Source organism: Glycine soja, chromosome 19, assembly GCF_004193775.1.
Source record: "Glycine soja cultivar W05 chromosome 19, ASM419377v2, whole genome shotgun sequence".
Classification (NCBI taxonomy): Eukaryota; Viridiplantae; Streptophyta; class Magnoliopsida; order Fabales; family Fabaceae; genus Glycine; species Glycine soja.
In genome coordinates, this window is record NC_041020.1 from 4,600,814 (window position 1) to 4,626,660 (window position 25,847).

General features: G+C 34.2%; 1 pseudogene; it reads left to right on the forward strand.

Moving 5' to 3' along the window:
- Positions 1-23,521: 23,521 nt before the first annotated feature.
- LOC114398497 lies at positions 23,522-25,819 on the forward strand (annotated as a pseudogene).
- Positions 25,820-25,847: the final 28 nt, after the last annotated feature.

Genomic DNA, 25,847 nt, shown 5'->3' on the forward strand with positions numbered 1-25,847 from the left:
CAGGAATAGTAAAAGAACAAAAGGGAAATAGTAATAAGCTTTTTTCTTTTCCTCATTCCTATTGCTTTACATTATTTATAATGGAAGCTAAGCACTTAGTGCTGCTACACGATTACAAAACAGAGTAACAAAATTAGTGGGATAGAATTCTGTTATAACTGATTATGTTATGGGTAGTGATAGTGGATTAGGCAATAAGAATATGTTGCTGCTAGTTTTACCCACGTGACTGAATGTAATCACTGAGGTGGGCTGGTCACTTGGAGCACCTCTTGGGCTTGCTATTGCTATCGCTCTGTGTGTTGGGTTGTTGAGAGCTGTCATAGAGCTGACCACTGATTGTTTTTGTTTGGTACTATTCATAATCAATATGCACATAAATAAACAAAAACAAAAGGCAGCATACAATAATATTGCCACACCTTAACTGTCTGCATCAAGTCAATGTATGACCATCAAGTCAAAGTCATACTGGGGGAATCCCATATAAGAAATTGTCTACATCTGCAGCTCCATTGAACCCATCACCTGCCATTGCACATGCTGCACCAATTTCCATGAATATGAGTCTTCCTTCTGGTCCTAGTGCAGTTCCTGCAATTGGCCCCTGTTAAGTAAACATGAATGTTCATCTTGAACCTTTTACTCAGCCTCAATCAGTTTCACCTAGCAACTATCGAGTGACTAGTAGTACCTTTCATGCCAATCAGTTTACATATTTGAACCCAATAATATCTAACTTTGGTCCCATTACTATTTGGCCTAGTTGTCATCCTGTAGAATTTTCACTTGCTGAGTAATGCAGTTTTGGACATAGTTGATGAAAGGCTTTAAATACAGTGTGGTTAATTGGCCTATGCTTTTTTTTTAGGTTATCATTTGCTACTGCTAATTGGCGTTGCTGTGGAAGCTCTTACTACACATAGTTGATAAAAGGCTTTAAATACATTCTTACTACACATATACTGGTGTTAGATTTAAAAACAATTGATTGAATTCTACACCAATTTGAGAGTATTAAGAGTGTGAAGCTAAGAAATTGATTGTGGGGCACAACCCCTCTGGACTTAATAAGCTGCAAGAGCTTAAAACCTTCACCTATCCTATTAGTGAGGCACAACCCGTACATCAAAATTCGAAAAGTGTAATTAAAATATTATCAAAAGATTAATTTACTAATAGGTCATTGTAAGAGCTTAAAACCTTCAACTATCCTATTAGTAATTAAATTCCAGGTACAAGCCTAATAGATTCATGAGGTTAGCCACTAGCTCATGGGCTTTGTTAGGTGAAATTCCATTTCTATCATTCTCTAGCCTTTTAAGTTGAGAACAAAATGGAAGTGCACAATCATTTGGTGTAGCTAAAGCATCAATTGAAATGGTTGGACCCCAAAATTAATATTGAACCCAGCTGCACCAAATGAATGAGTTCTTCCTCATTGCTTAACGGTAAAATCTTCTATGGTATAATGGTAAAATCTACAATTAGAAGAGAACACTAGCTAGCTAGGTAATAAATACCCAGCGCCGCTAACGAATCAGAGGACTTATCGTTAGCGCCGCGTGTGACGAGGGTGGATAGCTCCACCGTCTGTTGCCCTAACTCCGCAGCCATTGCTTTCTTGTTTGGTTAAGGTTTTTCCCATCATTCGTGTTGTGTTATATTTCACTGTATTTAATTTGTATGTCATTAATGTGCTTTGCTTTAGATTCAACTTTTGTTCATAATGAGTGAACCTTAGATTCCCGTTTGAGATTGAATACAATGATTCTTGCGGAAAGTTTGCATTAATCATTGTATTGAATCTTGAATTGTCTGTTTGGACAGTTTGGGGAGACTCACATTTTTATGGTAGATTCATGTGTTAAGGTTAACATTATTTTGTTTAATTTGATGAAATTACGATACAATGCATTTCTAGTTGTTCTCTGAGTGCATACTTGATTATCAAGGAATTAATGTCACCGATTTCATGTCGTGTACTTGGAGACCAATGCGAAATGCTGCCAAAATTTCATCAAATTTAACAAAATAAGATTAACCTTGACGCATGAATCTACCATAAAAAAAGTGTCTTCCTGAATGGGATATGGCCACACCTTAAATGAAAAAGTGAGATTTCATGCATTGAATGAGTTTCGAAGTATGACGGAGTTATTATTTAGATGGATCAAAGTTGGATGAATGAAAGTCACTTGAGCCCTACGTATGAGGAAGGCGTGGAGCAGTTCCTACAATTCGCTTCAGAAAGAAGTTGACCGGATGAAAATGGGAAGTTTTTTTTGTCCGTGCATAAATTGTTTAAACGGGAGACATCAAAAAATCGATGACATACGAGAGCATCTGTTGTGTGATGGAATTAGAGGAATTATATGACATGGATATGGCATGGTGAATTGACAGACATGCAGAGTGGGTCCCAATCTGAACCGTTTGATGTAGAAATGGGAGATCACTTGGAGGATATGATTCGTAACCTTGGACAAGAATCTTCTCAGCAAGCACGTGCCCCTATGTATGATAGATTGCAAAGTGATTCAAAGAAGCCTTTGTATCCATGGTGCAAGAATTCCTTGACGCTATTGTCAGCGGTGTTAAGTCTGTTTAATGTCAAGGCCAGATATAGGTGGAGTGACAAAAGCTTTAGTTCACTGCTTCAAGTAGTGCACGATATGCTTCCAAGGGAAAACATGGCCTAAAACTTACTATCAGGCCAAGAAGATACTATGTCCGATGGGTATGGAGTATCAGAAGATTCATGCTTGTCTGAATGATTGCATACTGTACAGACATGAATTTCAAGAAATGCCCAACTGCCCTAGGTGTTGGGTATCATGGTACAAAGTGAAGGATGATGACGAGTGTAATAGTGACAAAAACTCAAAGAAGGGCCCCCCGACAAAGGTGTTGTGGTATCTTCCCATCATTCCAAGGTTTAAGCGTCTGTTTGCTAATGGAGACGATGCAAAAGATTTGACATGGCATGCAAATGGGAGAAACTGCGAAGGAATGCTCCATCATCCGGATGATTCCTCGTAGTGGAAGAAAATTGATCGTTTGTATCCAGATTTCAGCAAAGAGGCAAGAAATCTTAGGCTTGGACTAACTAGTGATGGAATGAATCCAAATGGCAGTTTAAGCACTCAACACAGTTCATGGTCAATTTTGCTAGTAATTTACAATTTGCCTCCTTGGTTGTGCATGAAGTGAAAATACATGATGTTGTCTCTGATGATATCGAGCCCAAGAAAACCAGGAAATGACATTGATGTTTATCTAACTCCATTGATTGAAGACTTGACAAAGTTGTGGGACGAGGGGGTTTTAGTGTTTGATGGGTTTTGAAATGAGACTTTTCAAATGCATGCAATGCTTTTTTGTACCTATAATGACTTTCCAGCATATGGTAATTTGAGCAGTTAAGGACCATCGTACATGCCCCATCTGTGAAGAAGACACAAACTACATGCAACCGAAACATGGTAGAAAAACAGTCTACACAAGGCATCGATGTTTTCTAAAACCTCATCACCCTTACAGGCGATTGAAAAAAGCATTTAATGGAAGTCAAGAGCATGAAATTGCGCTGAAACCGTTAACTGGTGACCAGGTCTTCCAATAGGTTCAACACCTTAATACTATATTTGGAAAAGACCCAAAAGAAGGAAAAAAGTAAGACTTGCATATGGAAGAAGAGGTCGATTTTGTTTGATCTTCCGTATTGGTCTGATCTAGATGTTAGACATTGTATTGATGTTATGCATGTGGACAAAAATGTATGTGATAGTGTCATTAGGACGCTCCTTAACATTCAAGGCAAGACGAAAGATGGTTTGAATACTCGTCAAGATCTAGCTGAGATGGGTATACGATTGTAGTTGCATCCAAGGTCTGATGGAAAAAAAATATACTTGCCTCCAGCTTGTCATACTTTGTCCACAAAGGAGAAGATTAGATTTTGTCAGTGTCTGCGCCAGGGGAAAGTCACACAAGGATTCTCTTCAAATATTACGAGCCTCGTGCTGTTGAAGGATCTTAAGTTGGTAGGGTTAAAGTCTCTCGATTGTCACGTCTTGATGCAACAATTGTTAGCCATGGCCATACGAGACATTTTGCCTAACAAATTCAGGTTAGCCATAACTCGGCTTTGCTTTTTCTTCAATGCCATATGTAGAAAAGTCCTTGATCCTGTGAAGTTAGATGAGCTGGAAAACAAGGCTGCTATTATATTGTGTCAGTTAGAGGTGTATTTTCCTCCTACTTTCTTTGACATCATGGTTCACTTAATTGTTCATCTGGTCAGAGAAATCAAATGTTGTGGTCCTGTTTATTTGCGATGGATTTACCCGGTTGAGCGATACATGAAGATTTTAAAAGGGTGTACCAAGAATCAACATCATCCGGAAGCATCTATTGTTGAAAGGTACATTGCAGAAGAAGCCACTGAATTTTGTTTAGAGTACATTGAAAAGGCTAAACATGTTGGGCTTCCCGAGTCTCGGCATGACAAAAGAGTGGGCGGTAAGGGTTCAAGAGGAGTGCATGTTATCACTCCAACTGTAGAAGATTTGTAACAAGCTCACTTCTATGTGTTGAATAACAGTAATAAAGTTTTGCCATACATACTTCGGCATGAAGGTTTAGTGAAAGGAAGTAATCCAAAAATGTCGAAGAACTGGGTCTTGAAAAAGCATAACAAGACTTTCCTAGATTGGTTTAAAGATACAATCTTTGCTTATGATAATGCTTCTGAAACGTTAAGAAAGCTAGCAGATGGGCCTAAAAGAAATGTTATAACTTGGCAAGGATATGATATAAACAAGTATTCCTTTTATACAAAAGCACAAGACGAGAAAAGTACAATGCAAAATAGTGGGGTCACCCTAAAGGCTGAATCTCAACACTTCGCCAGTGTACATGATGACAATCCCTGTGTAGCTTTCATCCCTTACTTTGGGTTCATTGATGAAATTTGGGAGCTTAACTAAGTCAAATTTACTGTCTGTATTTTCAAATCTAAATGGGTTGACAACAACATCGGTGTGCGGACCAATGATGTAGCATTTACATTTGTAGATCTAAAATACTCGCTTACCAAAATGACCCTTTCATCATGGCAGAACAAGCTAAACAAGTATTTTATGTTCAGGACCTTGTGATGAAAGGTGGTCAGTGGTTCTACACGGGAAAACAATTGGTGTTAATGTTGAAGATGATGATTTATACATTGATACTTATGTTAGTCCTCTTTCCACACAAATGTCGGCTAACATCGTCGGAGAGGAAGAAGCTGACGACGTTCATGCTAATCGTAATAATCATGATGAAAGAGAATTAATTAACATCGTATAATGTAATTTTCTTATTATGTATTGCATTTTTGTTTATTCATTTACATAACTTATTCAGTTTTGTGATAATGTTAATTAAGTAATGTTTTTTTTTTCTTTACAAGCAAATGGCCATACCACCCAGCTCTCCTCCTCCTCCTGCTGGTGCAGCATCACAGTCACCGTCTACCTTGAAGCGGACAAGAAAAGCCACACGGCTAAGATCATTGGCGACTAGACCAGTTGGGGCATAGAGACTATTGGTCCTTGTCGATCCTACGACAGGGAAGGCCGATGGTCCCCACAATAAGAAGTTAAGAACATATTTAGGGATCGTCACTCGTGATAAGTTCAATGTCACATACGAGAATTGGAAGCAAGTCCTGGCTGCTTAGAAGGATTGGATATGGGAGGATATTCAGGTATTTTAGTTAAATCTTTCATTTTATTCATTGATAATAAAATTGTAATTTAGTAACAATAGAATGTAATTTTTTGTTTGTCAGACTGAATTGATATCCCTAAAGCATCTGATCAGAGAACAAAAAAGAAAATACTTCAAACTGTGGGGGAACGGTGGAGACAATTCAAGTCAGATTTGACGTTGAAATGGGCAGTTGCAGCCGACAAGGAAATTGTCGACGAAACTGTATGCGAAAAGTACGACATTAGCAAGGAGAAGTGGGCCCAATTTTTTCAGACCCGCAGAGACCCTTCGTGGGAGGTAACTAATTTGAAATTTTCATTGTTTTCAACTTTAAATTCACTTATTATAATACATTGTAATCATGAGTTTCATTAATGTTGAATTTTTGCAGGATGTGCGAAAAAAGGCACAGGTAATCCAAAAGCAAAACACTACCCCTCACATGTTGTCTGGTGGGGGTTATGAATATTTAGAAAACAAGTTGATGGATGAGAAGAGAAAGAAAAAAATGGAGGAAGCTGCTTAATCCGGAATCACTGAGGCTGTGATTGATCCTCCATCTCCCATCAGACGACACGTGAAGTGGAAGATGACCTGCACCAAGAAAACTGGTCAGATGACGTCTGAGGCAGCAAAGGAAATTGCTGAGAAGATTGTAAGTCACTTTTAATTAATGATTATAATTATTTATGTTTATTGTGTGATTGACTAAATGAATAAATGTGTTCTGTACATGATTCATTGGAGGAGTAGGCGTCACAGGGTTCCTTTGTCCTCCATGGACGTCAGGATGTCCTGACTGCTACCATTGGGCGACCAGAACACCCTGGTCATGTGCGTGCTGTTGGAACCAGTGTGACAATCAAACAATACTTTGGACCGGCTCCAAGGACCTCCCACATGTCTTCCTCCATGGCTCCCGAAGACCTGGAGCAACTGACGCAACAAATTAGGGGCCAGCTGGAGGATTCGATCACAGAAAAAGTGACTCGATAGCTAATGTTGTCCTTCAGCCAGATGCAGTCCTTGTTTCAGTCACGGATGCAATCACAGGAACTAGCACTGCCTCCTGAGCCTGAGGTTGGTCCTTCAGCTGCTCGTGTCGGTACAAATAAGAGTTGTGTTGATTCCTTAGGGAATGATCCAGACATGGGTGACTTAGACAAATGCGGGTTGTACATCGAAGAAAATCCTCCCCGCCTGGTAGCCCTAAGAAGAGTTTATGAGGGATCCACAACTGTTCACAACATTCCTTTGTTGCATGATCAAGTGAAGGTTGGTGTTGAGGAGGTTAAAGATGCAGATGCTTCCATTCCTGTACCCATTGAAGATGTTAAGTTAGTGGGACAGACACTTAACACCTTCCTTGCTTGGCCGACACATCTGGTCAAGCGTTTATCAGAACAAGTATTTTAGTGTCATTAAATGCTTCTTTTTTCAATTAAAGTGTTCACTATAATTAAATTATGTTAATTAACTATGTTGGATAAACAGGGAGCTGTGGGACCAGCAAAACCTGCAGATAGGCCGGATCATGAGGTCGATGATCCCCTATATCTGATGACATTGACCATCCCACAACTTTTTTTGAAGCCATTGCAGGTTATGTGGGATGCTACCGTGTTCGGGGTGTTTAATGAAGACTTCCCCTTGTACATAAACCATGAAGATCTGTCTGGAATAACACACGGTGGTCAATGTCTTAGCATCTCTATTATACAGTTGTGGATTCTGTAAGTCAATTTAGATTATTGTTAATTAGCTAACTTATTGTATTAAATTCATACATAATTTACTTTGTGTTAACAACAATAGGCATATGAATGAGACAAGTATGCGAGCGGAGAATGTCGATATGTATGGATTCCTCGAGCCACAGTCCATCCAGAGATCTGGGCAATCGCAATTTGAATTAGAAAGTTACATCAAGAACTGGATGCAAAATTCAACATGGAATGTGTTCCTAGGAGCCTACCTGAATGGGTAAGTTAAACTAAACAAATGAATTTAAATAATGTATAATACTATAATAACTTATATTGGTCTCCACTGCAGTACATATTGCAAATGATCGTCATTTTTCCTAAGGAAAATATTGTCATCTGGTTTTGTTCATTGCATAATAGGCCAAACAACTACCTCAAAGTTGTGGGATATATTGTCTATTATAATTTTAGTTTACTTGCTTTACATTTTTTACAATTCATGTCTCCTTTTAAAATTAAATATTCTTTTAATTCATAGTTAATAATAAATTTCTCATGGAATTTTTCTGCTAAAAACTGTTCAAAACATAATGCAAATTATATATTGTGTGCTGTGTGGTCTGATTTAAAATTTACAAGTTAATTTTTGCGTTTATTGAAAAAATAGACAATGTGTTAAACAAAAAATTCCTAAAAACAACAAAAAACCGATGTTAACCTATACTGATAACATTAGTTTTCTAAAAAAACTGATGTTAACGTATAATAACATTGGCAGTTAACATCAATTTTTGTTGAAAACCGATGTTAACGTTGGCAGTTAACATCGGTTTTTTGCAAAACCGATGTTAATTGCCAACGTTGGTATCAACATATATACATTTTTTGTTATGTAATTCTTATTATATAACATCAGTTATTTAAATAACCTATGTTGTTATTTTACGTTAACATCAGTTTTATAAAACTGATGTTAATGATAATACTTTCAACATCGGTACATTCAACATCAGTTAATAATCGATGTTGAAAGTCTTGAATAACTAATCTTAAAAGCTTATTTTCTAGTAGTGTGACCTGCCCCCCTCCCCCCCCCCCCCCTCTCTTTTGAGGTAGAGAGATCAAAGTGTTATGCAGTGAAGTAAGTGAAGACAGAGAGGTACAACGAACAATGTTTGAATTGCTTAATTCTTGTTATATTATGCTTTTCTTATTGATATGATAGAAGTAAGCTTCAAAGAATTTTGTTGTCTTTGGATAAAGCGTAATAGTTTTTTCTTAATCCTATGTTTAGAGGCTAGTCCAATAGTTAATTTTTAATTGAAATGATATGTTTCTTTTCTTCATTCTTGATATATTGTAGTGTTTCTAATAAAATGTTGAAACTATAGCATTGGTTACCAATCGCAGCAAAGTATTTTTCTTTTCTTTTTTTATGAATGCAGCATTGCTATCGGTTTAAACCACCTCTATGTTTAAAATAATAATAATAATAATGTATCATACTTTGCGGCTGTTACAACTGTAGTTAACCAACCAAATATATAAAATATTACATGATGGTGTCACTTGAAATAACCGCTAGTCAAAACTCGCAAGTGGTTTACAATCATCCTTAAGGCATTACATGACACATTTGGAATCATGACTTAACGTCGGATATGAACTATCGTGAAGAAAAGTTAGTGGCGGTAATACCGGCCGTTCTGATAAACTGACAGGAATTTGTTTCTTGTCTGGGCGACATTTTTGTAATAATTGGAGTGGAGTTCTATCTTTACATTGTAATATGTTTTTATTTTTTATTGATTTTAATGTCTATGCCGTGATGGTGTAAAATTGATAATTTTATAACGCCGTCCAATCATGTATCATTGTTTAGATTACTTTAAGATAATTATTTTAAAGGTAAACAAACTTACCGTACACGATGAATTGCGATTGGATATTTATGTAAAAAAATTTATATTGTGATTATAAGTCTTTTTTTTCTAGCTAGCTTGTGTTCTTTTCTAAGTTTTTTTTATAAATATATTTTTGTTGACTTTCCTAAAATAAAAAATTCACTTTGATCGACTTCTTCATCAAGTCACTTTGACTTGTAGTTCATGCTTAATTACAACACTCACGGCTAGTGAGGTTGCATAACGTGTTGGTCATAAAGACCTAAAATCAATTTTCCATTAAGTCACTTTGCTTGGAGGGCTTGTGTACTGACCAAGGAATTCCATCATCTAAGTTATTAGTAGATAGTAGTTGTTCCACTCCCTATCTGTCAACCCATAACTATTAAGTAATTACATATCCCGCTAACTCATACACACTACCATTATACCATTATAAATAAGAAAGGTGCATGATGGATAATTCATCTTCTAATTACACGTTGATCTTGATCATTCATTATTTGACTTAAGCGTTGGAGTTGCTTTACAAGTATCATCACCATCGTCCAGAAGAACTCGACATACCGAGCAAAAGATCAAATTGCTAGTGGAGATGGGTTTGAGGAGCACTGTAGAATTTGATAAGAAGAAAAGTTATTTAGAAAAACAAATTAAAAAAAATATATTAATATTTTTTACCTACCTACATTTTAATTTAAAGAAAAGATGTGTTTTTCATCTTTGTATTTTTAAACTTTATCAAGCTCCTTCTACTTTCATATCGATAAATTTGATTTTCAAATTCTAAAAATAGATAGATTTATTTCCTCCTGACTTTAAAAAAGTTGACAAACTGAGAGAAATGACTAAATCCATATTGAAACCAAATTCACACTACTAGAAAAAATGTTTTCAACATCGGTTCCTAAGCACATTTCATGACGGTTCTCAAACTGTCTTTGAAACCGTTGTTGTTAAAAATGATCACTTTCCACGAGAGTTTTTCAACCGTCTTCGTATTTTACTTTCTTTCAGTCATAAATCGTCTTAGAATGTCACGTTTTCAAGATAGGTTTCTCTAGAAATCGTCTTAAAAATGTGACATTCTGAGACGGTTTTGATTGAAAACCATCTTAGAATGACTTTTATCATAAAATTAAAAAAATTGAGGATTTTAAGACATTTTTAGGTTTTCCCAAAATCCGTCTTGGAATATCTTTTTTTTTAAAAAAAAATGTTTAAAAAATTGAGGATTCTAAGATGGTTTTCCCAAAAATCATCTTAGAATGTCTTTTTCTTTTTAAAAATTGAAGATTCTAAGACGGTTTTTTCACAAACCATTTTAGAATATACACATTTTAAGACGGGTTTTCAAAGAACCATTTTAGAATGTTTTTTTTAAATGACTAGAAATTAACTACAACTACCTAAGCATATTTGCACGTGCATTTATGCTTATTTCTTTATTTAAATAATATAAATAATATAGTCTACTAAAAATGAGTAATAATAAATTATATATATCACTTTAATTTATCCCACCAAGATTTGCACTCTATACCTTTTTAATGGTACCACTGGCACATACTCAAAGGTAGAATGAATATTACTTTTGCAAGACTTAAACAGATGCATGTCTATTAACTTAAAAAAAAAACAAAACTTAAATAGTTTAGCGAGAGTCAAGAAACTATTTTATAATCCTTAAAATGACCAAACTTTGTATTAGCATTAAAGAACACCATAAGTCACTCTTTAGTCAGCAATTGCTAACATTAGGTGGATATGTGGATTCATCTATACTCTTTCTTTTGAAGAGAGAGAGAGAGATGTGAGTGGAATTGAATGCATAATAGTTGCTAGAAGTACAAGACTTCAAGCTATGTTTTTCTCCTAACCTGATCTAATTTACTAAAAATACATGGCATACTAATATGTAAGACTAAAGCTATGAAATATAACACAATGAATTGGAGCATTGTCAAAAAGGGAAAGGGGAGGGAGAAAAACTGCTAATACCAAGCAGCCAATAACTTGATATACAGATTCAACAATTAACTTTAATCTCAGATAAGGAATATGAGTAGATGGTCATGAATCTAATACATTAAAAATTACAATCCACAAAAAGATAAAAGAGAAATAAGGAAACACATTTATCTGTAAGTCCTTACCAGTTTGAATGAGTACACACCTTCGCTTCTAGAGCATTCAAGCACCTATCGTGGAATAAATAAAACAATTACTAATATAAATAAATCTTTCACTGGTTATTTATAATGATGGAAATACACTTCACCTGAGAACTCTATTGTAAACAAATATCCTTTATTTGGCCATCTACCATGCAACATATTAATGCAAGAAACAAGAAAAGGCATACTGCTATAAGGACAAAAATTTACACAGGACATACATAATTAGAAAGACATACAATATAATCAAAAGCCAAAGTAACAATACATGACAGTTTCATTGTGGGCGACAACAAGAGAACCAAACACAGGAACTTCTAATTCATGTAGCCACAATATAGTTAATGGAGAAGCCTAGATTCAGAAAAAAAAGGATTATTTCATCTGCTTAGGGCAATAGCTTTATTGACTTGAACTTGTTGGCAACTTCAACACGCAGCAACATTAACAGATTAATGCATCTAATGTTCAAATTTCAAACTAAGGATTAACCTCTTGGGTCAATACTAAGCAACTTCAATAATTTACTTTTTATATTTTTTGTCATCCATTCCAATTCAATCACCAAAGCTTTAGGCAGAAAACTTGTTTCAAGAAAAAGAACTATGCAAAAGCAAATATGTCCCTATTTATGCCATATTTGTTATAAATCGAAGTGCATGAAATAGCTCAAGTTATGAATACCAGGCAAGCTACAAAAACCCTAATTCATAATTCATTAAGTTGTCAAAATGCTGGATATTCCAATTGTTTATCATTAGTGTACATGTTTAACTCCTTAGTCATCCTATCAAAGGCAAGCTAAGAGGTTTCGGTAGACTTCTTTTTACCTATACCTTTAGTTTACAAGATTACTTTATTCTCTCAATATAACACTCTAGTCATGAAAAATTCCTTGTTTCTTTTTCTATATTTTTTTTTGTTCTTTCCTCTATAAATTACTAGTAATTGCCATTAAACTCCTTGCTTCCTTTCCATTTTTTTCTTAGGTTATTTCCTCTATGGATATATAATGATTAAGTTTGCAAGATAAACATAAAATACCATAGTTAATGGAGTTACCAACAAATGAAAACCTCTGAATCTAAGAAGGAAGCAGCTGACACTTCTACAATTTGTTTTTTCACAAGAAACTAAATCCGAAGGTTGCAATTTGGGTATTTGGAAACAAGGCACTCTACATAAATACAGAATTGAAGCTCCACTAAAGAAATAAAAACTATGCATGTATATTCATTGATTTATAAATTTACCATACCGATATTGATATAGTTGTTATATGACCATCGGTAGAGGCCACATAAAGCAAGCCACAAACCTATACAAAATTAGTAAGAACTTTTTTAATTTTATAATATGCATACATTATGTCATTTAGAAGGGAAAATTCACCTCATCAATTGAAGGTGACCCATATATACTGCCTCCACATGATAGCTTGTAGACACAACAATGTTTTTTGTAGTCAAGAGCATATGAGTTATGATCATGTGAGCCACACCTATATAAACATAAAACCATGCTAAAAACATACAAAATTTCCAATCAAGCTACATATAACATACCTTTTTAACATATATAATATATCAAGGACTTACGACAATAAGACACATTGGAACATGTACTATTTGATAAACATTATTAGACTCTGAACATGAACTCTACAGTGTGAAGTTCCCCCCTTGCTTCTAGTCTAATAAAGGCAATAGCGAGAAAGCAATACGGACTAGGGTCACGTTGTCTCCTTGGCAAGCGTACCAAGTTGCACAAGTAGTATAAAATGGTAAGACCGAGTATCAAATTCCATAGGGACTATGCTTGTACTCAGAGTTATATACATATATATCTAATGATTAAGCAATTAGTGACTCAAATCGAATCTTGTTCATTGATTAACTACAAGTATAAATTAAAAGGAATTAGCTACAAAGCAAGGAACATGAAGGTTAAGAAAATAAACACTTGAAGTTTATTCATGATCTCTATCTCATTCATAACCATGCCTTAGTACATAAACAATCTCTAATAACAAAGAGCTATTGAAAATCAAGTTCCAAAAGTATTATATTACTTTAGATGATAAACTGATCTAGGAAGGTAAACAATTTTTTTTTTTTGGTTGGAACATAGAAGGAATGTAACAAGGGATTAAAAAAAATCAACATGACTCAACTTTTAATGCTACAGTACAATAACATATATAGAGAAGAAGCATATTGTGATAGAATAGGAATCCAACTTAAGACCAAATGCAAGGCCTTTTATGTGCATATGGCACATGATAGCCACCATCTAAGTAGTTATCACAAAATACCTGCAAAAGAATACCCCAAAGTAGAGAGAGATCATTATAATAATTTTTTTATTAGCTTTGATTAACTCTTTAATAGTGGTCTGTATGTTTTGGACTTAGAAGGTCAAATGATCCATCAGTTTTGGAGTTGAAAGACCAAATATTGAGTTACATCAAATGGGTGGTAATGGCTACTAAATGCATTCTTGATGGTAGAATGCCTATATATAGCACATGTGTTTGGTTCCTGAGCTCATATCTTTCATTTCGTCTAATACACCATTTATAGAGAGAGAGAGAGCTTGGAAGAACCAAAATAAAACAGTTCTTTCATGACAATGGCTGGAGGTATATTATGATTCTATTTTTCGCATTTGTTAATGACTTGTGTTTTGTTTTGTTGTTTGTAACATCACATGCTTGATATTTTAGTGTGACATTTGGTATCAGAGCCGCAGTTACCTCTACCTTGTCCATTTTCGGTTTTCGGTATTGTTTCGACCTAATTTCATTTTAGGTGTTTAGAGTCTCGTTTGTTAAAAATAAGATTTGAAATCTTTATTTTGGTTGATTTCCTTCTTTTCTAGCTTTTGAATCGTGTAAAATGATGCCTGAATGAGTGAGAACCAATCGGGTCTGTATATGGGTCGAATTGACCCGCTAGAGGTTGAAGATAACGAATGGTGAATTTTTGTTCGTTAAAAAAAAATAAAAAAGGAAAATAGACCATTTCTGCATTGGCTCGGTCTCAAACCAATAACCTATAGCTTACTAGATGCCACATGAGCCATTGGGCCGTTTAAGGTTCTTTGATATTTATTCATTTTCCCATATGTTATATGCTTATGCGTTTCTGTTTACTTTTACAATTTGTGTAGTTTTGATTTATTTTATGCATGAATATTTTTTGGAAAAGTTTATTTCGCATATATATATATATATATATATATATATATATGAAATCAAATGCATAATATTATATTTCAATTATGCAATTATATATGAGAATTGTATTCATCATTGTATTATGTCTTGATCTTGAAGTACATAATATGATTTATTCTCATATGATTAAGTTTTATGTCTAAGTGATCATTATAATTTTGATTAATTATGGATTAACCACATCATATATAATTTGATTAAAATTATATATTAAGTTGTTTAAAGATCATTTAAGGAATTAGGCATACTATTATGATTAATTGTACTTTATATAATGAATTTTATCCCACAAGAATTTTTATTATATTTGTATAATTATTTTGGATAAAATGTCATATTATTTTTCATGGTTTACTCACAGGGATCATAAGGTGATATATAATTTGACAGTTTTATCATAAAGTAAATATTTGCGATAGAAAATCAAATTATTTTCATGTTGTAACCGTAAAACATGAATTTGAGTATGTAATTATATTAATCTATCATAAAGTCTAATAGTGTGTTTGGATGGATTAATTCATTAGGAGAATTCATTTTTTCAAGGAATTTAAAAGGATTCATGATAAAATAACTTGTTTGGATAGAATATTTGAAAGGAGATTTAATTTTTGGTATTTTTATGAATCATTTTGATTGACTAAAACAGTGAGATTTCAAATTCTCTTAAAAAATAAAGAATTTGAAATTTTTTTTTGGAGATGTTAACTCTAACTCACGTTCTTGCTCGCAACTCTTTCTTGCTAAACACTCGCAACTACGGGTGACCAAAGTTTTTATGGCCGACATCGACATAAGTTGTTTTTCACTGACGTTGGCCGAAGTTTTTTCGGTCAAAATTTTTTGTATGATGTCAACCAAAGCTATTTTTAGCTGATATCGGCTAAGATTATTTTTAGATGATGTTGGTTAGGGTTACTTTCTCATGGGAAGTTTTTGCTAACGTGGCCAAGGATATTTTTTGGCCGTTGTCGTCTAGGGTTTTTCAGTTGATGTTGACCAATGATTTTTTTAGCCGACATCAGTTAGATTTTTTTTATTGACATCGTTCATGGCTAACTTTTGAGGAGACACCTACTAGGGTTTTTTAGCTGACATCAGCTAGGTTTTTTCAGCCAATATCAACCAAAGTCATTTTTTAGCCAACATCAGCTAGGGTTATTTTTCAGCTCATGTTAGCTAGGGTTTTTGGCTGATGTCAACAAGATTTTCTTAGTCAATGTCGATTAGGATTTTTTTGCTGACATCGACTAGGGTTTCCTACTAACATCAACCAGAGCTATTTCTTAACCATATTAGCTAGGGTTTTTTGGTTGATGTTGGCTAGGGTTTTTTCTACTAACACCAGCTAGGTATTTTTGACCGACATTAGGCATGACTATTTTTAGTCAACATTGATTAGGTTCTTTCAGTCGACATCCACTAGAGTTTTTTCGGTCGACATTGGTCAGAACTATTTTTTAGTCAACATCAGCCAAGGCTATTTTATAGCCGATGTTGGCTAAGGTTTTTTAGCCAACTGATAACTGCTAAATATGAGTTGTTTTTTATAATGAAAATAGAGTAAAATATCTTTAAAAATAATTATTTAGTAGTTATTCATGCTTAATTGTTAGGAATTGATGTTTTTCTTGTTTATGGCTTGCAGATATAAAAAACGGAGGGATTAAAAGCAAAAAAGATGCAGAAAATATGAAAAAAGATGAAAAGTCTAGCATGAGGCCTAGCCCAAGACGCGCTCAGCGTGCAACGCACGATAAGCATGAAAACAAGCACCTGTGCTAAGTGCGAGTATGCAAGCTCAAGTTCACTCCAGCAACTATAAAAAGGGAGTCAAGCCAAGGTGAAAGGACACACCGAGTCCCAAAGCACTCTAATACACACCTAAATCCTGAGAACTCTTCCTTAGGGAATTCTTTCTTCTCTCTCATCATTTTCTCTATTCCCTTCTTCCACCCCTTCTCCTCCACCAGTTCTTATACCTCTATCTCAGTGTAAAGCCCTCATGGCCATGAGGCTAAACCCCTACTTAGGGCCTGGCAGGCCTAAAACGCCAAGAGATGTATGGTGTACTTCATATTTATCAATGCAACAAGTGTTTTCTATCCTATTATCTTTTCCTATTTTAATTTCATGCTCGACAGAGGGTAATCCTTAATAAGAATATAATGAAGGTATGCATGCATCAGTTTTAGGGGTTAGATGCTCGATAGAGGATAACTTCTAATTGAACTAAAAGGAAAAGATATCATAATAAAATCATTACTAGACATAGAATGATTGCATTATGCCTATGCATCAAAGCACACATCTAGAATTAAAGCTTCATGCATTTTATCTATTAAATCTTTGCAAAGGCATTTGGGACATAGATAGGTAAAATAGGCTTGTCATCATGAGACATCAGGAGCAAGTAATATAATAGATGTGGGTAGGATAAATTTACCTGATTGATAAAGAAAAATCCAAAAATCATACATCTTAGGCAAACAAGGCATGTTAGGTCCTAACATTCTCATCCCATTGAATTCTCTATTGATTATTTTGCTTCCTATTATTTTCTTTTTCTATAATTATTTGTTATTAATTCCTATTCCCTTTATTTATCCTTTACCTCTCTTTATCTCTTCTCTTATAAATTGAAAATTATACAATACAAGTACAAAACAAAGTCCCTGTGGAAATTGAAACTCGAACTTCTGAGTTTTTACTACTTGGACAATTGGTGCACTTGCCAAACCGTTAACGCCAACTTAGACTATGGATTTTTCGACCAACGTTGACCAATGATGTTTTTCAGTAGAGGTCGGGTAGGTTCTATTGGTCGACATCGACCAAGCTATTTTTTAGCTGATGTTGAGTAGAGTTTTTTTTGTTAATGTCTGCTAGGGTTTTTAAGGCCAATGTTGGTTAGTAAGGTCTATTTATCAATTGAAAAATCCCTAGAAGACATCGACCAAAATATCTGAAGCAGACGTTGGCTAAAAATAGCCTTGATCAATGTCGTTCAAAAAGGCCTTAGCCAGTGTCGGTCAAACAAACCCTAGGCGACGTTGGTAAAAAAACCTAGCCAACATCTGCAGAAAAATAGACTCAACCAAAGCTAGCCAAAGAATAGCCCCGACTGATGTTAGCTAACAAATATTCCTGGCATACTTTGACAATATAAACCCTATTTGATGTCAACCGAAAAATAACCTTAGTTGATGTCAGTTGAAAAACATCACTAGTTGGCAAAACAACCCTAGTTAAAATTATCAATATTTTGTATTTTTAAATTATTAAAAATTGAAAAATATTTTTTAATTAATATTTTAAAATTAGACCGTGTTTGTTTTCTACAAAGTTTAATATTTAAATTTCATCTATTTAAAATATAAAATTGAAATTTTGCATATGGAAAAAATTGAATTGTCTTATCCAAACAAAGAATTTAAAATTGAAGAAATTTGAATTGATTTATCCAAACAAAGCATTTGAAAAATGAAGGAAATTAAAATAAAAACAATTCAAATTCCAGGCATTTCAAATTCCCTGAAATTTTGAAATTTCTGATCCAAACACAAGGTAATTGTATCTTGTTGAATTAAAAATTTAGCCCATAGACAATTTTTATGCCACAAAATTCAATTTTCTAGTGTGTTTACATTGGTAAATCATACAATTAAGATTAATATGCCTTAAATTTTGACACGAGCCTTTGGATTTTTGCAGCTTCTCAAATTAGTTTTTCTGATATTCATGTGGTGTTTTTGATCTCAAAGGAGATAACTATAAGATATGGAATGAGAGAATTCTTCTACAATTGGGGTAGATGAACATAGACTATACTATAAGGAAAGACGAATCACTTGCAATCACTGATGAAACTAGCCCAGCTGCTGATGCGTTATATGAGCGGTGAGAGCGATTCAACTGGCTAGGTGTGATGTTCATTAAGACCAAAATCTCAGTTGGAATACTTGGTTGGTTTTGTTGACTAGCATAAAAAAGTCTGAGACTTGCTTAAAGCTATTGATGACCACTTCATCACTTTAGATAAGGCTTTAGCAAACACTTTGATCATGAAGTTCTCCTTTCTTTGGCTCACCAATGTGAAAGGTGTGCGTGAGTACATAATGCAAATGCGAGATATCTCAGCTCAACTTAAGAAATTGGGGATTGATATGTCTAAGTCCTTCCTGGTGCACTTCATTCTGAACACCCTTGCACTGAAATATGGGCTGTTTAAGATTTCCTCCAATACATATAAGGACAAATGGTCTATCAATGAACTAATAACCATGTGTATTCAGGAAGAAGAAGGCTTGTAATGGGGATGAGTGAGAGTGCATTGCTGATAACTGCTTATGGGAAGAACAAAGTTATTAAGTCTCAAGCTAATCAAAAGGGGAATGGTATAATACCACCTCAAGTTGATATTAAGAAGGTGACAAAGTGTTTCTTATGTAAGAAGAAGGGCCACATGAAGAAGAATTGCCCTAGATTCCAGAAATGGTTTGAGAAGAGAGGTAAATCATTCTTATTAGTATGTTATGAATCTAATATGACTAGTGTTAATATTAACACCTAGTGGATTGATTCTGGATCTACAATCCATATGGTAAATTCTTTACAGGGTATGCAAAACCTAAGGAAACTAGTAAGAAGTGAGCAAAGCATTTTATCAAGCAATAAGCTAGGCTTACATGTAGAGGATATTGGAACTTGCATTTTAACTTTAAGTAGTGAATTTATTTTGAAATTAGAAAGGACCTTTTATGTGCCAAGTTTTTCTAAAACTTGATTTCTGTTTCCAAACTCGTACCTTTTGGATATTCCTTTAATTTTAAAGACACATCGTTTGAGTTATTTTATAATTCTGAATGTGTTGGGAATGATATCTTGTTTAATGGTCTTTATCTTCTTGGCTTACAAAATGATGCCACTTATAATTCAATGCATGCTCAAATTGGTATTAAAAGTTGTAATATTAATGAGAGTTTCTCCATGTTATGGCACCGAAGATTATGACATATCTCCATTGAGAGGATTAAAAGGTTAGTGAAAGATGTGGTACTCACTACTCTAGATTTTGCTGACTTTAAGACTTGTGTGGACTGCATTAAGGGTAAGTAGACCAACATGTCCAAGAAAGGTGCTAATAGGAGTTCAAGCATATTAGAAATTATTCATACTAATATTTGTTGTCCAGATATGAATGCACATGGTCATAAATATTTTATCACCTTTATAGACAATTATTTATGATATATGAATGTTTATTTGCTTCATAACAAAAATGAAGCATTTGATGCCTTCAGAGTCTTTAAGTTTGAAGTTGAGAACCAATGTGGCAAACAAATAAAAATAGTGAGATCACATAGAGGTGGAGAATATTATGGCAAATATACTGAGAATGGATAAACACCTGGTCCCTTTGCAAAGTTTCTTCAAGAACATGAGATTGTTGCCCAATACACCATGTCTAGTTCTCCAAATTAGAATGGTGTTGCAAAAAGAAGGAATCAGACATTATTGGACAAGGTATGGAGTATGCTTAGCAACACCAATCTTCCTAAATCCTTGTGGGCTAAAGCACTAAAGACGGTAGTGTATATATTAAATGGTGTTTCAACCAATGTTGTCCCAAAGACACTTTTTGAGTTGTTATAAGGTTGGAAACTGAGTTTGAAACATATGCACGTTTGGGGTTGTTTGTCTAAGGTGAGGGTATATAACCCACAAGAGAAGAAACTTGACCTGAGGACTATCAGTGGGTATTTCATTGGATATGCTAAAAGGTCTAAAGGTTATAGGTTTTATTGTCCATATCATATTACTAGGATTATGGAATCAATAAATGCCAAGTTTCTTGAAAATGATTTGATCAGTGGGAGTGATCAATTTAGGGACTTAGGTTCTGAAGTTGATCATATAGAGTCTCAACCTTTCACTTAAAGTGAACGATTGGTTGTAATTCATACCCCTCAATTTCAAAGAGATGATGAACAACAAATGATTGGCATTCTACAACCTGTTGCTGATAATCCAGTAGATCAAATTAAGCAACCAACTGAGCAACATGTTCCACAAGAAAATGTTGATTTAACATTAAGGAAATCTACTAGAGTAAGAAATTAGTTATTCCTAGTGATTATACTGTATATGCACAAGAATTTGACTATAATATTGGAGCTGAAAATGATCCTGAAACTTTTGATCAAACCATGAGTTGTAAAGAGTCAAATTTATGGTATGATGCCATGAAGGATGAGATGAATTTCATGCATAGTAACGAAGTTTGGAACCTTGTAGAGTTGCCTAATGGGACAAAAGCCATTGGCTGTAAATGGGTTTTTAAGACCAAAAGTTTCATTAGGCAACATTGAGAGATACAAGGCAAGACTTATTGCTAAAGGATTTACTCCAAAAGAAGGAATCGATTAGTTGTTCATTTTGACCTTGAGTTGCAATAAATGGATGTGAAAACAACCTTTCTTAATGGTGATTTAAAGGAGGAGGTATATGAAACAACCTAAAGGCTTCTCCTCTAGCAGTGGTGAGCATTTAGTTTGTAAGCTTACGAAATCTATATATGGTTTAAAACAATCCTCCCATCAATGGTACCTTAAGTTTCATGGAATAATTTCTTCATTTGGTTTTGATGAAAACCCCATATCAATGCATATAACACAAGGTCAGTGGGAGTAAAATACGTTTTCTTGTTTTATACATATATGATATTTTACTTGCAACCAATGATTGGGGTTTGCTACATGAGGTGAAACAATTTTTCTCTAAGAAGTTTGACATGAAGGATATGGGTGATGCATCTTATGTCATTGGCATTAAGATTCATAGAGATAGACCTTGATGTATTTCAGGTCTATCATAGGAAACCTATATTAACAAAATTTTAGAGAGATTTTGGATGAAAAATTGTTCACGAAGTGTCGCTCCCATTGTGAAGGGTGATAGGTTTAATTTGAACCAATGCCCAAAGAATGACTTTGAGAGGGAACAAATGGAAAACATTCCTTGTGCTTTAGTTGTTGGAAGCCTCATGTATGCTCAAGTATGCACAAGGCCTGGCATTGCTTTTGCAGTTGGAATATTAGGAAGATATCAGAGTAATCCAAGTATTGACCACTAAAGAGTTGCAAAGAAAGTGATGAAGTACCTTCAAGGGACCAAAAATTACATGTTTATGTATAGACAGATGGAAAATCTAGATGTGATTGGTTATTCAGACTTAGACTTTGCTGGCTATGTTTATTCTCACAAATCAACATCTGGGTACATTTTCATGATGGCTGGTGGAGCTATTTCGTGGAGGAGTGTTAAGAAAACTTTGACTGCTACTTCTACCATGGAAGCTAAGTTTGTCTCTTGTTTTGAGGCTACATCACATGGTGTATGACTTAAGAGTTTCATTTCTGGGCTGGAGATAGTTGATAGTATTTCAAGGTCTTTGAGAATTTTCTATGATAACTCAATTGTTGTCTTTATGGCTAAGAATAATAAAAGTGGAAGTCGAAGTAAGTACATCGACATTAAGTACTTAGCCATTAGAGAAAAAATAAAAGACTAGAAAATGGTCATTGAGCATATAAGCATTAAACTAATGATTGCTGATCCTTTGACTAAGGGCATGCCACTATTTAAATTCAAGGATCATGTAGAGAGAATGAGACTTGGTTCCACTTTATGATTGTATACATACAGATTAAAGTTGAAACTCTTATATTGTGATATTTTCTTATATTCAGGTGCACGTTAATTTATTTGAGAAAATTTATGTTTTGGACCAAGAATAAACATTGGGTTTATTCATTAAGTTTTATTACCATATTGAGTATACTACTTGGGAAATTGAGCTTGTTGTAATACATGGATGATATTACTCGTTATAAGAGGAACTATCGCTATGATTCACATATTCATTTCTTAAGGAAATTGAACATTGACTTATTTTAGCCAATGAGTCAAAACGTTTGGACCAAGTGGGATAATGTAATAATTTTTTATTATTAGCTTTGATTAACTCCTTAATAGTGGTCTGTATGTTTTTGACTTAGAAGGTCAAGTGTTCCATCAATTTAGGAGTTGAAAGGCCAAATATTGAATGACATAAAATGGGTGGTAATGGCTACTAAATACATTCTTGATGCTAGAATGCCTATATACCTATGACATATGCCTACGGAGGCTTTTGCCTACACATATAAATTAGTGTAGGTAAAAGTCAAAAAATACTTATACCTACAATTGTTTGTCATAGGTAAATTCAAAAGTTTGTACTTACTATTATTTGATGTAGGTAAAACTCAAAATAACTTCTACTTACAAATGCTTAGTGTTGGTAAAATTTCAAAAAATTTATACCTACGATTACTTAGTGTTGGTAAAATCCTATCAAACTTGTACCTACAGTCTATTGGTGTAAATAAAATTTAAAAAGTTTCTACCTACAAATAATAGTGTAGGTAAAATACAATAAAACAAATATATTAAAATAATTATTTTAAGAAAGTTAATCACAAACTCAATAACATACAATATTTTCACTATTTTTCTCATATTAAAATAATTATTTTAACATATTAAAATAATTATTAATATACTGAAGAAAGAGCAATAGAACCACACTTCTGCCCCCAATTCAATAAACACTCTCTTTTCAAACTCCCAAACAATAAAACCCCCAAACCCTCTTCACTCCGTTGCCATCTCAAACCCGAATCCAAATCCAACATGAAGTCGTATCGACCTTCCGCCAACGCCAGGACCGAGGTTCGTCGGAACAACTACAAGGTCGTCGTGGACGCCGATGAAGGTCGTCGACGCGGAGAGGATACCATGGTGGAGATTCGAAAGAACCGTAGGGAAGAGAGTTTGCAGAAGAAGAGATGCGAGGGTCTCCAATTCCAGCAGATTCCTTCGTCACTTCTCTCTACTGTAATTGAGAAGAAGGTCAATTCCTATCATCTTTCAGTAATTGTTTTCTTTCACTATTTTTTTAAAATACCTTTCCTAAATTCAATTTCTAATACTAAAAATCTTCATTTCACTCCGCCAACTTAGACAACTGCTTAGGTTATAGGACCTATCTGGTTTTTGAGTTTATGTTGAAAGGATTATAGTCGTTGGTGATGAAATGTGTGATAAATTATGTTCTCTTTGTCTTGCTCTGTACTTGTGTACTCTCCTATAAAGTTTGATTGTTATTATGTTGGATTTGCGAGAATTTTGAATCGAAAAATATAGTATGTAAATAGTTGCTTACTTCTATCAGCTACTTACTATGAATGTAGGTTGGACTCATGAACACTCATGATGAGGACACTCGCCAGTTTTTCAAGAACTCTTCAGTACGAGTGCTTCTTTGCCCATGAGCTGGTGGAAAAGGACATAGCTGGGTCAAAACGCAGGTATTATAAATACTATAGTTAAAAGAATAAAGTTAAATAATCTTTATCTTTGGGTTTTATTCTTTTTATGTACATCTTTTGTAAAAAAATCAGATGGGATACTCAAATGCTCGGCTGTATATATAAATTTACTCCGTGTAACCTTACTAGTATTATTGTATATGTATTTAAAGAATAGTATTTTGCTTTATACTTAACTGGTAGGAAGCTGGAACAATCTATACCCATCATCAGAAGACAGTCATTGTGGATGCTGATGCAGGTCAGAATAAAAGAAAAATTAAAGCTTTCATCGGAGGTCTTGATTTATGTGTGGGCCGATATGATACCCCAAACCATTCCATCTTTAGGACTTTGCAGACAACACACAAAGATGACTATCATAATCCTAACTTTGAGGTAAATCATTATTTTTGTTTAATCTTTACTAGTTACCAATTAAGAAAATTGTCTGAATGTTTCCACTCTAAATACACTTTTGGTCTCTCTGTTATTGCTGAAATTTGAATTCGCTTGCCCTCCCCCCGTTTATTTTAGATTTGACTTCCTTTTAATTGTGCAATATTATTCCTCATTAACTAGACATCCAATATTTAACATAAATGCTGATGTGAAACTCTATTATATTTCATGTCAACATATCCATAATAGCGTGACATTCTAATGCACTATTAGGACAATAATGTCATCCATAATGACATAACACTCTGCTAAACCAGCATGTCACCATTTTTGTTGAATATTCAAGTTAAAATAATAGGAAAAAAATGGGACAAAGTGGAATTTCAATTATGGCAGAGGAACCTCAAGTGCAATTAAGTCATTCTTTTTCAAAGGAACATAAGAGTTTTGTGATTCAACATACAAAATCCATTTCAAATTTATAATGATTATGATGTCATCTACATTGTAATTGTTTGTTTTATTCGTATAATAATAATAAACAGGGGCCAGTTACTGGTTGTCCAAGACAACCATGGCATGATTTGCATTCCCAAGTTGATGGTCCAGCAACATATGACATTCTCACCAATTTTGAGGAGCGTTGGTTAAGGGCATTAAAAATGCATAGATATCAAAAGATGAGAAGTTCACATGATGATTCATTACTGAAAATTGATAGAATCCCTGACATTGTTGGCATTGATGAAGTTCCTTGCCAGAATGAAAATAACCGGGAGACTTGGCATGTCCAGGTATATTATAAATTGTGTTGGAAAATAGATAAATTAATTCAACCCCCTATTTCTAAAAAAGAATTCTTACTCCATTTAAGAAAATAGTTCAAGTTAAGTCTCTGATTATTTATCTTTTGCATTCTTTCTAATTGAAGGTCTTCCGTTCAATTGATTATAATTCTGTGAAAGGATTTCCAAAGGAACCACAAGATGCTATAAGAAGGGTGAAGTGACTTTCTTCTGAAATTTATTTTTTTATTGTGGAGGAAAATGCTAATTCCGTTTACTTCATTGAACAGAACTTGGTTTGTGGAAAGAATGTACTGATAGACATGAGCATACATTCAGCGTATGTCAAAGCAAATCGAGCAGCCCAAAAGTTTATCTATATTGAGAACCAATACTTTCTTGGCTCGTCATATAATTGGGACCTTCAATCATAACAGTACAACTGATGTTCTATATATTTTT